Here is a 14,343-nt window from a genome sequence, read left to right as displayed (position 1 = left end):
CATGCCGTCTGTTTCCTGCTGGGGCGCTCGCTGATACCTTGTATGCCCATCGTCTCCTCTCTTTAGAAGTGTTATCCCTGCTTACGGTAAGATTGTTTCCCTATTTCTCTTATTACGTGCAAGTAAGTCTGGTCTGTCTTCTCTGAACACTAGCTGTTATTCTATCCTCCACTTTTAACTCTTCTGTTTTATTTTTCTGTACTTCTCATCTGGACCGTAATTCTGAACTTCTCACTTACTTTTTTTTTTTTTTTTAGTATTTATTTATTTGGCTGCTCCAGGTCTTAGTTGTGGCATGCAAACTCTTAGTTGCGGCATACGGGATCTATTTCCCTGACCAGGGATCTAACCCAGGCCCCCCCTGCATTGGGAGCTCAGAGTCTTAGCCACTGGACCCCCAGGGAAGTCCCTTTCTCACTTACTTTTAAATCTAAACTTATTAGGGAGTTCCCTGATGGTCCAGTGGTTAGGGCTCTGCACTCTCACTGCCGAGGGTCTGGGTTCAATCCCTGGTCGGGGAACTAAGATCCCACAAGCCACATGGTGAAGCCAAAAAAAAAAAACAACTCATTAATTATAAGTATGACTAACTTCTACAAAGAGGTGCAAGTATTTGCTCTTTTATTATGTTTTCTAGTGTAGTCATGCTGGAGCAACTACATATTGAAATGTGTATTACATAGTATTTCTTTATAAATTATTTTTCTTCTACTTCTTTATATTGTGGTTTGGAATATGCATATGTATATAACATCGAATATATTATATATATACATCACATATATGATATATGATAGATATAATTTGTGTATGTATGTAATATTTATTATATATGCTTATTATCTGTAAATTTCATTTCCAGACAGAAAAAGGAATTTACTTAATATTAATTGTAATAGGGAGTCTTAATTGTAATAGGACCTCTGACCGTTGAGTCCCACAGTGTTGAGAAGGTTTTAACAAAGTCTCCTCCGTGACATTGGCCTTGACTCCCCCACAGACCCCTTGAGCAACCTGTAAGATTTTGTGGGCTTCCCAAGAATGGCAGTCCATCAACTCACAAAAAGGACTCCCAAGTGCAGGAAGCTTTCGTTTGAGCGCCTCCCGCCTCCCATCGTCCAGAAGCCTGGTGGGAATTCTGAAACCCACCCCGCCACCTGGCAGCCTCAGAAGGGCTCAAGCTGTTGAGGTCAGAGTCTCCCGGGGCAGAAATGGACAGTGCAGCCTCCTTGGCCAACACTTACTTATCCCATCTGCCACTTCCCAAGACATTGGGAATATGCACCAACCTGGTCTACAGTGGCACAGACAAGGTGGTGAGGACCCTCTGAAGTAGATTGCTGAGTCCAGAATGATCACACTGGGACACGTCAGTGCCTTTTGGAGAGTACCAGGTATTAAAGATAGTGGTAAGAACATGCAGCATTTAACACACTACATGTTGACTGACATTCCTGATTCTCTTATCCTTCTGTGTCCTCATTAAACACCCCACTGTGACCTCACCCCACTGTGACCTCTCATTGTTACAATGAAACCAGACAGAGACAAAGTACACCAGAGCCGATCTCACTAAAAACAATTAGACTCTTGACTGCTGTAATCACCATGGCTCTATAATATTGTCTTCTTTCAAGGAGCTGAGAATCCTTTGCAGACATGACCTCATTTACCTATATGACAAACATCCATAGACTGGGTATTACCATCCCAATTATGTCTTAGGCAGTTAGGACTGTCTCAAGATTGTCTGGAAAACTGGCCATAAAGATGAGACTGGAAACTTAGTCCTGCAATTTTCACTTTTGTTCTGGACCTGTTAGAGCTTGTTGCCACTGGCTGCAAGGCAAGAAAGACATTTGGAGAAATGTATATGCGCTTTGCCATCCAAAGTGAAAACAGCAATATCAAACCCTAGGTGTCTGAAACACTCTCCAAAAGAGGAAACAAAAAAGATTCTAACACATCACCAAAAGAGGCTGTAGAATAATATCTCTGGCTAATACACATGCCAAAAGCACTTGGGTCTTCCAAGTGTCACACCATGAAAATAAAAGGAGAAAAGGAAAAGAAATACAAATAAAGAATAAAGAGATGAAATCAAGAAACATTCCCTTTAAGAAAATATTGCAAATAAGGGAGAAACAGATTCCTTCTGGAGCTCGTTGCAATAGTCACACATGAGAGGGAAACAAAAAAAGGGAAAGAACTGCATCGACATAATTTGCCTTTTTAAGACATCTAATTTTTTTCTCCAGTTCACTGCAGTCTTCTTCCTATCTGGTGTATCATTCAGTGACAACCAAGAATCTGAAGCGTCTTGGGATCCCAGGTGATACACATGCCCCCAACACACGTGATGTACTCATGACCCATGTGGTTGACATAAACATCTACCCTTGAGCCTATGGTTAATAAGAAGCTGATTTCCTAAGGCAGAAAAGTTACTTAACTAAATCTATAACATAACAGAACACAGTTTTTAAATAAAACCAAAAGCGCCTCTCTAATGCACCGAGTTTAGAGTTTGGTTTCCACCTGGTGCAGGAACGCCAAGCTCTCCTAGCACACCCTTCCAGACTTAGGGCCCCTGTGAAGTGGGATGAGGCACTGGACCTGGCTTGGAGGACTGGCGCTGTGTGGTGACCTGGGTGACCTTGCACAAACCACGGTTCCTATGCCTGGAACCTTCGCTGTAAAGGAGTAGGCCCAAACCGGAAGACTTCGGAAGCCCCCTTCTTGAGCTCCCACCTGCTTATACGTGAATCTGCTTGATTAGACTATATGCTTTTTTGGCCACACCTGGAGCCAGCTTGTGTTCCCCTTTGATGTGGACCCCAGAGAATTATCTGATGGAGCTTTGGGCACCAACAGCGTGTTAAAAGACCTTGCTACACTCACTACATTGATGTGTTTCTTGACTTCATCATCTCCCCAGTAAGTCTGTGAGTGTCTTGGGTACAGGAGCAGGATCCCCTGCTTTGAATCCCAGCAGCCCAGTAAGGACCCAATGCATGGCTTTAGCTGTGTATACGTTATAGCATGTTATCGAACTAGTATAGACATACAACTAATATTTCAAACTAATATAAATAGATATATTTATATCTATTGATATAAATAGATATAAATAGATGTATTTGTTGTTTTTTAAATTAATCTACTTAACTATTCATAATCTAAGATAATCTTTTTGTTCCTCAAGAAAAAAAAAATTCTGAAAAAGCCTGTTTTCAGGCAAAAAGAAAATGAATTTGACATTGCATCAATGAATTTGGCAGGCAAGATAATGAGGCCCATTCATATTTTATTCTCAGTAGAATCTTGGATTCCAAGGAATTCAAAATATATCAGTAAGACTGATTTCACTTCTGTAATATTTTTGAACACTGAATTGGAAGAAGAAGAAAAAGATCACCGTTTAATGTCAGACCACCTTGCCGGAGCCCATAAATCAATTCTAGAACTCTGAACTTGCAATTCACTGATACAGTGATTTCCTTTGTCTTAGTGTTTGTCTTTCTAAGGATGATCACTCTATAGTCAACAGCAAAGATCCTTTTATATCATTTTGTGAAGCCACAGTCCCATAGAACCCCCGAATGTCAAGCGGACAAAAGAGGAGAACATTCTGGAAAGTTCTGATTTTACACAGTCTGAGTTGTCTGGCTCTCCGAACAACAGTGGCCCACCAAGGCCACAGCAGCCTCCTCCCTTCCGTCCTTGACACTCATCAGAAGTAGCTCAGCATCCATGTTCTTATCTTTCCACTTCAAGGGTTCAGCCAGCTCTTGAGTCCTTTCTGAGTGTCAGCTCTGAGAGCGACAGGCGCTAAAGTGAGACCCGGCACCTGCCTGGGGGGAGATCATTCCTGATGGGAGAGAAACCATGAGAAACCTGTTGCAACACACTATGATAAAAAATATTAAGGCAGAGGTTTGTAAATTGCCCTAGGAAAGTCAAATCAAGAGGGGGTGGGGAAGCTGCAGAGAAGAGGCAACACTTGAGCTGGACCTTGAAGGATGAGTAAGAGCTGGCCAGGGAAGGAGGGGTGACATTCAGTCCATGGGGTCCTGGACGATGGGGAGCTAGAAGCACATTGTTTTGAGGAAATTCTAAGCAGTTCGAAGTGGCCAGGAAGACCTGAGGTGCAGAGGGGAAGCAGAAAGTAGGACAGTGAAGGTTAAAACTAGGGTTGAGTTGGGGTAGACTGGAACAGAGTTGAGATTTTATCCTGAAGGCAGCAAGGAGCCCCTGGGGGTTTATAAGCAGTTTGGGTAAATGGTCAGAGCTCTGTTTAGATAACAGGACAGCAGAAAATTAAAAGGCGGTCAGGAGTTTTCCAAATGCCAGGGCTGAGCAGCTGTTGTGTTACTCCCAGAGAGAAAGGACAAAGGGCCCAAGGCTACACCTAAGGCTGAGGCAAGGCAACAGAGAGAATCAGACAGATTTAAGAATCTGGAGCAGGCAGGGTGTGCTTGGTAACCGATTTGATGCTGGGAAAGGCTCTGGGAAGGTGGGTGATCATCGGTGAAACTGAGAGGAAAGTAGTGAAATTAATGGAGATCAAGGGACCAAGGAGGAGAAAGAGGCCTGGGAAGGAAGGGAACAGGCTAAGGTTGAGACGTGCTGAGCTTGAGCTGCCTGATGCCCACCACCGGGCATTGGAGACTAGGTCTGGAGCTCCAGAAAACTCCCATGGGAGGCATCTTATATTCTCCCACGTATACAGATAGAGCTTGGTTTTGATTCAAGAGATCGCAGACGATTGTAATTCCAAAACAATGGAGCAATACACATTCAGAAGATGTGATAAAAGCATGAAAGCTAATCTGGCCGCTGAAAAAGATACTCTCCTCCCCCCACCATGCCAGACCAGACTGGGATGTCTTCTGGGTTTTTTAAATTTGTTTTGTTTTGTTTGAGGGTGTGTGTGTGCACAATTTTCTTTGCTTGCTGTTGTGGTCATCTAGCTATTAGCTGAGTGTCTTCTCCCAAGAATGTATTTAATTGCTGGGACCTGGTATAGACTTCTTAATCACTGGGGTGAAATGTTATGTTTGCCTCCAGGTAAGAAAAGTTGGCGACAAGGGGAAAGGGTAGAAAGAAATCAATTACAAAACAGCATTATGAAATAAGTTGCTCTTCTCCTTCTCTCTTAGTTGGACCTATCAGGAGAGCGGTTTGATATCACCGTGCAGTGTGTACACTGAACAAAACTAAGGAGTGCAATTTACATCTTAGACCTTGTAGAAATGAATATCTATTAGGAAAAATTTCAGGAAAAGCAAAATGCCCTAAGGAAGGGGGCATCTTTTTCTAATTTGCACAAAAATGCTATTGGGCTAGCAGAAGCTTTCTTTTCCTGTTGAAGATGGTTCACTGGTGAGATATGTAAGAACAGTAACATATATTCATTTCACCAAGACATTAGAAGGCTGAAAGGAAACACAATCCATTCATTCTCAAGTTGCTGGAATCCTACTATAGATACCAGCCTGGAATTCAGTCTTTAGCCAGAACAGACACAATTTAAGATATAATCAGGGTTAAACTCTTGTTACAGTCAAATGCAATGTTCTTTAACCAGAAGAGAATGTGCAGTATCTCCAGCTTCTGCTTTTATCTTGCGGAGGTGAAGGGCGCTGGAAGATGCCTTGACTCGAGTTCTTTGCTAGGATTCTTGTATGGGTTCCTTAAGTGAAAGATGTTTTGTTACATGAACACATGGCTTCGTCCGTTTGTGCTGCCAAAACAAAAATACTGCGTGACTTAAACAAGTTATTTCCGACAGTTCACTAGGCTGGGAAGTCCAAGATCAAGGCCCCGGGGTGTGGCCTTGTCATGATTTCCATCCTCTTCAATGGTATCCATACTTAAAATACAATGACATATTTCAATCTCACAAACATTTGGAAAGATACAAGATCAGTGGATTCCTCTGAGGCGGCGGTCACCTCGGTTGTTCAGGGGGTGGCTGCTCTGGACAGCTGAGGCCTGACTGTTGAGCTGCTGGCCTGTGCCCGGTCTCCACCTGGATGGCCAGAGGCCTACGGGGAGGGAATGGCTCCCCAAGTAGAGGGTGCCCCCTGCTGTTCAGTGGTGCTGAGGCCACTTTGAGAGCAGGGTCAGGGCTTCCAGTGGATGGGGGGTCTCAGGTCAAAGGTCAGAGCACCCTGGACTTTCCTGGAAAGGCCCTGGAGGTGATTAGTTCAAACCCACATATTACAGATGGAGAAACTGAGGCCCAAAGAGGTCAAATGTCTTGGCTGTGGTCACAGCTGGTTAAAAGCTGGATTTCCTGACCCGTGCCACCCATCAAGGGGAAATGGAACTCACAACTCCAGTCTCTTTTGCCTTTTTTTTTTTTTTTTTTTGCATTATTTTTTAATTTATTTTAATTTACTTATTTATTTATTTTTGGCTGTGTTGGGTCTTCGTTTCTGTGCGAGGGCTTTCTCTAGTTGTGGCAAGCGGGGGCCACTCTTCATCGCAGTGCGCAGGCCTTTCACTATCGCGGCCTCTCTTGTTGCAGAGCACAGGCTCCAGACGCGCAGGCTCAGTAGTTGTGGCTCACGGGCCTAGTTGCTCCGCGGCATGTGGGATCTTCCCAGACCAGGGCTCGAACCCGTGTCCCCTGCATTAGCAGGCAGATTCTCAACCACTGCGCCACCAGGGAAGCCCCTCTTTTGCCTTTTTAAAACCTAAGAACAATTACTCATAAATTTACTGTGCCCATTTCTTATGATTGATACCTTCAACTTCCTATAATGTGAACTACTCACGTTTTCAATACATGATTTTAAAAAATCAAATGATTTAAAAAATCGATTTAAAAAATCATTCATTATGTTTGGATCCCAAAGTCTCCCAAGGAAGGAATTTCCTTAAGAACGAAATAGAGGCCTGCCTCTTTCTTTTTTTTCATTTTTTATTTATTTTTAATTTTATTTATTTATTATTATTTTTGGCTGCGTTGGGTCTTCATTGCTGCACGTGGGCTTTCTCTAGTTGCGGCGAGCAGGGGCTACTCTTCGTTGCGGTGCGCAGGCTTTTCATTACGGTGGCTTCCCTTGTTGCGGAGCACGGGCTCTAGGCGCGCAGGCTTCAGTAGTTGTATCATGCGGGCTCTAGAGCGCAGGCTCAGTAGTTGTGGCGCATGGGTTTAGCTGCTCTGCGGCATGTGGGATCTTCCCGGACGAGGGCTTGAACCCGTGTTGCCTGCACTGGCAGGCGGATTCTTAACCACTGCGCCACCAGGGAAGTCCCGAGGCCTGCCTCTTTCTAGCCTAGCCATTTCTTTCATTATCTTTCTCCATAGGCCTCAGGTTTTTTTAAAGCTACCAAACAAAGTGCATATTTAGAGGAAACGTGTTTTCTCACTTTTAGAGGCACAGACACCCTGCCATGTATGAGATGTTACAGTACTGACATATTACCAAATGAAATTCGACGCGTGAAACACTTCAAACAGTGACTGGGACAGTGTGGACTTCCCGAAAATGTTAGCTATTAGGAGGATTGTATCATCACAGCCAAAAGCCAAGGGGAGAAGGGTATTTTTGTCGGTCTCTGCTGCCTTGTGGAAGATGAGTGCATCGCTTCTATTTGATACCTTGAAATTCTGAAAACAAAAATCTTGAGAGTTCAAAGGATCTTGGTATCTTTGACAGCAGGTACAGACACAGGTATGTGAGGATGCCCGGAGGCCCAGCAGCCCCACCCTGGGGCTGACCGCTGTAAGCCACTGAATCTCCCACCCTGGGGATCACTCTGCTCCTTGACCTAGTCTGTAGATGTGTCTACCTTGGTATGAAGGGCTTGCCTGTGCAGCCCTCCAAACTTGACCACTCGGCTAAAACTAACGTTTCCTGTAAACTTTTTTTTTTTTTTTTTTTTGGCCGTGCCACGCAGCACGGCTTGCAGGATCTTAGCTCCCCAGCCAGGGATCGAACCTGTGCCCCCTGCAGTGGAAGGGCAGAGTCCTAACCAGTGGACCACCAGGGAATTCCCTAAACTAATTCTTTTCCAGATATATATCTGGAGTCTAGTAAAGGTGTGTTGAACGTATGCAACTGCGTGCTAAAGCCACAGGCTTCTCAAAAAAAAAAAAAAAAAGCTAATTCCATTTATGTGGAGTTCTAGGACAGGAATCACTAATCTAGTGATTGCCTTTGAGGCTGTAGGGATGAGGATTTAGCTGGAAGGGGCACAAGGGAACTTGCTGGAGTGATGGGAACATTCTGTATCTAGAGAAGGATTTGGGTTTCATGGGTGTCTGTGTTTGTCAAAATTTATTAAATGGTACTCTTAAGATTTGTGCACTTCACTGTAAGGAAACTTAAAAAATGGACTGTAAACAAATATTGAACTTTAGCTAATGACCTGTGTGCTGAAGTGCTTAGGGGTGAACTGATGTCTGTGACTGTGAAATGCATCCAAAAATTCGATGGACTAATGGATGGGCAGATAGAGAGGGCTGTGACAAAAAATATATATGTATATGGTAAAATAGTAACTGTGGTGGGCATCTGGACATTCCAATTCTTCCAATTTTTTTGTGTTAGAAAATTTTCACAATAAAATGTTGGGAGGAAAAGAATTAAGATAGATGCAGTCATTTATTATCTCTAATGTTACTCCAGCTTATTCAACTTTCAAGATTCTACTTTGGAAAAAGGCATTTGTTACAGTTCTAACCAAAGAAGTCTGCAGAGTGGAGAGCTGGTACCTCTCTGGTCCTTTGTCTAGTAACACGGCCGGACGGTAATTACTTGCAGACGCATCCCTCTCCCCCATAGTCTGTGCTGCTGGAGCGGGGAATGCAACACATTCACTTAATGAAACCTGCGAGTGATGTGTGGTGGGCACTTCATTAACGTGTGGAAAGAGCAGGCTTTGGGGGCCAGACAGGGGTTCACATTTGGATTCTGCAACTTAGAGGCTGCTGCCAGCTCTGTTTCTGTGTCCCCATCCACAGGAAGGGGGGAATCTCCATTTGGCTGTTCTGAAGGTTCAAGAAGGTAATGTGGGCAAAGCACAGTATCTGGCTCCTGAGAAGAGCTTAAAAAAATAGTAGCCTATACCTGAAATTGAGTCATACCTGGGTCATCGGGCCCTCGTGGAACTATTGGAGACCAAAATCCCAAAGGAACCACTAGGTTCTCATACAGACTGAGATATCTTGTCAACCCATTTCCAGGACTGACCTCATTCAGCTGCTCCTTCTGTAGTTCGCTTTATCCACACCCTCCTGTCATTTACAAGGTGTCTCCAGGGGACTGACAACTGCCCATGGACCCCGGCCAGGAGCATCTCCCTTCCTGGGAGCTCAGGTCCCCGAGCCACAATCTGCATCTTGTAAGAATCCCCAGCATTTTCAAGTTTGAAGACGCTAGTCTACATTAGATGAGTTTTCTGATGACTCCCAGTTGTTCGCTGGTAATAAATCTCATTTGTCTTTACCAGGGCTTTACTCCTGTATATTACTTCTTATTGTCCCTAATTTCTTCCATCTTCAGGATCTGCTCTTCCCTGATGCTGGCATTATTGTCATTAAAAAAAAAAAAATCTGATCATGACGCTCAGTCTTTCTTTTTTTTTTTTTCTGGTTTGCTTGGGACCTACCCAGTTTTTTTATTGTGTGTTTTTTTTTAATTTTTATTGGAGTATAGTTGATTTACAATGTTGTGTTAGTTTCTGCTGTACAACAAAGTGAATCAGTTATACATGTACATATATTCACTCTTTTTTAGATTCTTTTCCCATATAGGTCATTACAGAGTATTGAGAAGAGTTCCCTGTGCTATACCGTAGGTCCTTCTTAGTTATCTATTTTCTGATGCTCAGTCTTGCTTAACTATGAATATGGTTAAAAAATTAACTTATTGGGCTTCCCTGGTGGCGCAGTGGTTAAGAATCCGCCTGCCAATTCAAGGGACATGGGTTCAAGCCCTGGTCCGGGAAGATCCCACATGCCGCAGAGCAGCTAAGCCCATGCGCCACAACTACTCAGCCTGCGCTCTAGAGCCCGCATGACACAACTACTGAAGCCCTCACGCCTAGAGCCCGTGCTCCACAACAAGAGAAGTCACCGCAGTGAGACGCCCGTGCTCTGCAGCGAAGAGTAGCCCCCGCTCACCGCAACTAGAGAAAGCCTGTGTGCAGCACAACAAATTAATTAATTAATTAATTAATTAACTTATTAAGGGACAATCGGCTTTTCTGAAAATATTAAATATATGGGTACATGGATGCATTATTTAAATTAAAAAATAATATATCAATGAAGTTCCTTTTCTCAGTAATTAGATATTTTGCTGTTATGACTTTAAAAGCTCACCAATGGACAGGATTGAGTACGGACACCTCAGCCAGGGAGGCGAGGAAATCCACGGAGCCCCCGCCTCCATCATCATTCCTGCCTCCTGTCACCCGCCCCCTGCCCGCTTCGTGCTCCATTCTCCGAGCTCTCCCAGTCCTCTGCATTTCCGAATGGCTCTGGTGATACTGGGATCAGGGGTTTGAGCATCCATGTCTCATTGCTACCTGGAAATTCTGTATTTTCTCTTTTAAGATAGCATCCTATTTAAATGCCTAGTGCTGATTGTAAAATCATAACTTGGTAACCATCACATTAAAGACTGGTTTAGGCAAGAATCATCAATGGATGTATGGTCTTAAAGTGTCTCCCCAGATATGGTCTTCGGTACAAGGCAGAAATCGAGCAGCACCAGATGTGATGCCCCGTGAAGGACACAATTCCACTCAAGTCAGTGCTGGATCCAACCATGTGGGAGCCTCAGGCAAACCCCAGTAAGAAATGGTCAGCTACCAAAAAGAAGTCCCGGCCCTTCAAGAATGTTGTCACAAAAGACAAAAACACAACTGTGAAATACTCCAGATTAGAGGAAGTTAGGGACATGACAACTAAACTCAAATCCTAGACTGGATCCTGTGCTAGAGTGGGGGCATGTTATAAAACACACTCTTGGGTCAGTTGGCAAACTGGAGTATGGATGGCAGGTTATGTAAAATATTGCATCAGTGTTAAATTTACTGAACCAGGTAACTACTGTGGTCGTGTAGGAGAATGTCCTTGTTCTTAGGAAACACGCATCGACATAACTAAGGGTCTATGGTGTGTGCAACTTACAGATGGTTCAAAGAAGAAAAAGGAGAGAGAGAGAGAGAGCGCGTGCACATGCTTGCTCACTTGGACAAGTTAGAGAGAAACCCTGGAGGAAAATGTTAGCGATAAGTGAATCTGGTAAAGGCAGTATTGGTGTCCTGTGCACTATTTTTGCAACATTTTGTAAGCTTAAAATTATTTCCAAATAAAAGTCTAAAGTTTAAAATATGTATTTTTAGAAATTAAAAAAAAAAAAACACATTCAACTCAATGGCATGTTTCTCTAAGCAAAGGTAAATCACACACTACCAATAACAACACACACCTATTCTCAACTGTACAAAAACATGCAGACCTACCCTGGGGAGATGTGGAAAATCACGTCTTTGTCGTCAGGTCCACTCCTAAGACAAAGGTCAGCTCTCCCTCTGTTGCCTTTTCTGCATCAAGGATTTAAGCTGCTCAGTAGGTCAGTTTTAAGTTGTAAGGGAAGCCATAATCACCCAGTGATACCAGGTGGCTGTTATTCTCCAGCACCACCCCTCGGTATGGGTTCTTCCGAGCAGGACTCCTCAGCCTTCACACCTCTTAGGTGAAATCCACAGCCACATCCCTGAAGAGCAGTGTGAACTAAAAAAAAAAAAAAAAAAAAAAGCACAACCTAAAAGTTGAGAATGATATTCTACTCGGTGGACATCCTGAGGATTTAAGCCCGGGAGACAGCCTCTCAGATGGCTCTGAGAGGGTGTTCCATAGAGGTAAGGGAGGAGCCAGGATATATAGGAGTTTTTGAAGAAAAAAAAAAAACAAAAAAAACAACCAGGTAGCCAGAACATCAAAGATTCCTGTTACTTCAAGAAAAAACAGACATCTCAAGTTAATGAATTTAGCGCTTTTCTATGTATGGGAAGATGCAAGAGTCTAGGCTCATTGAAATCATTCCTTTGATATGCACCCAACTACCTAGGGCCAGTACCCTTTTTTCTACATCCTGAACCCCCTCAGGGTGTACAGTTGGGAGGGGCTGCTGTGGCCACAACAGCCTTTGTTTACTATTCAGGCAGGTGACTTCCTTGACTTTCTTTGTCCACACAGCTAATGTGGACTAAGAATGCCACCTGCCCGATCAGTAAACAAAGGCTGTTGTGGTCACCAAGGCATCAGCCACTGCAGCCACACCTCGCCCCACCCACCCCCCGACGGTGCACCCTGAGGGGGCTCAGGATGGGAAAGAACAGGATACTGGTCCCAGATAGCTAAGGTGTGTAGCAAAGGAATGATTTGAGTGAACCCAGACTCTTGCATCTTCCCATATGTAGAAAAGCACTAAATTTATTAACTTGATGTCTGATTTTCTTTATTTAACAGTAACCTTTTGATGTTCTGACTACCTGGTTTTCGTTGCAAAACTCCTATATATCCTGGCTCCTCCACTCCCTCTTCGGAGCAGTCCCTCAGAGCTAACTGAGAGGCTGCCTCCTAAGATTGAAGTCCTCAGAAAGTCCGCCTGATAAAACATAATTCTCAACTTTCAGGCTGTGCATTTTCAGTGGACACTAATTTCTTGGTGAATGACTAGTCGTAGGGTGGGGCAGAGAGGGATGTGGAGAGAGGGTCCAAGTCAGCCTGGGCACTTTCTCCAGGGCAGGGGCTGGAGAATGAATGGAATTCATTAAGAACAAGGCAGCTTCCGGGCAAGAGAAGGGGATGGATTCAGCCTCCAAGAGCTAAAAAGGAATTTTAGGAAATTCTTGTCTCTCCCTGGCTTTCCGGGCCATGTGAACATTTTCTTTTTTTTTTTTTTTTTTTTAACGATTTATTGATTGATTGATTGATTGATTGCTATGTTGGGTCTTCGTTTCTGTGCTAGGGCTTTCTCTAGTTGCGGCAAGCGGGGGCCACTCTTCATCGCGGTGCGCGGGCCTCTCACTATCGCGGCCTCCCTTGTTGCAGAGTACAGGCTCCAGACGCGCAGGCTCAGTAGTTGTGGCTCACGGGCCCAGCTGCTCCGCGGCATGTGGGATCTTCCCAGACCAGGGCTCGAACCCGTGTCCCCTGCACTAGCAGGCAGACTCTCAACCACTGCGCCACCAGGGAAGCCCTGAACATTTTCTTGGTCTTCTTAGAGGACAAAATTTCAGAAAGCAAATCTGAGGAAAGTAAACAGAACTGAGAGGGTGCCCTAGTGGAAACGCCCTTCCACAGTGAAGTGGGGTGTGTTCTTCAGCTCCCCAGTTGGGGTATCCCAGATGTCACCAGTGCTGCCCCATTTTCAGGACCCTGAACAAAGACCCAGAGAGCTGTGGACAAAATATATATATGGCGCCTGCCATTCCAATAAACAACGAATGTTGCCTGCCATCAAGGCATCAGCCTCTGCAGCCACACCGAGGGTGCACCCTGACGGTGCACCCTGAGGGGACTTCAGGATGGAGAAAAACAGGATATTGGCCCTAGATAGCTAAGGTGCCATATTAAAGGAATAATTTCACTGAGCCCAGACTCTTGCATCTTCCCATGCATAGAAAAGTGCTAAATTCATTAAGTTCAGATGTGTGTTCTTTTGTGACTAGTGGTCATCTTTTGAGGTTCAACCACGCGTTTTTTTCAGCAAAAACGCCTATATATCCTGGCTCCTCCCATACCTCTTTGAAACAGTTCCCCAGAGCTAGCTGAGCGGCTGTCTCCCAGGTGTAAGCCCACCAAATGAAACATAATTCTCAACTTTCAGGTGGTTGTGTTTTTCCGGTACACAGAGCGAAGACTATGAGGGGATCAGCCCCAAGCTATGGTCTATCAGTGAGGCTCCTGTCACCCCAGTAGATGGATGAGAGGCTGCCCATAAATCTGTGGACTCCACACAGGGACAAGACCTCAGGGCGCACAGAGGGATGTTTCGGTTGCGGACATGGGCTGGAACCCGCGTCTGCCTCCTTCGGCGGTGAGATCCCGGTAAGATGCCTTGTCTCTCCCAGTCTCAGTACCCCCCACCTCCATGGGTTTAAGTGAGTTCAAGGGTTATGTGAACTGGTGGACACCACGCCTGCTTAGCGCTCACGGACCGCGGACACAGCCTCGCTGCCCCGCAACTGGAGCCGGGGAGACCGCACGTCCCAGGGCCACTCATCGGCGCCCACCCCAGGAGCCAAACAGAAGCTCCCCTGACACGTCACTTCCGCCAACCGAGGGGCGGGCTCGGCACCGGATGCGGA

The sequence above is a fragment of the Balaenoptera ricei genome, chromosome 15 (genome assembly GCF_028023285.1).
Source record: "Balaenoptera ricei isolate mBalRic1 chromosome 15, mBalRic1.hap2, whole genome shotgun sequence".
In the NCBI taxonomy this organism is placed as follows: domain Eukaryota; kingdom Metazoa; phylum Chordata; class Mammalia; order Artiodactyla; family Balaenopteridae; genus Balaenoptera; species Balaenoptera ricei.
Note: the sequence above shows the minus strand (reverse complement) of the source record.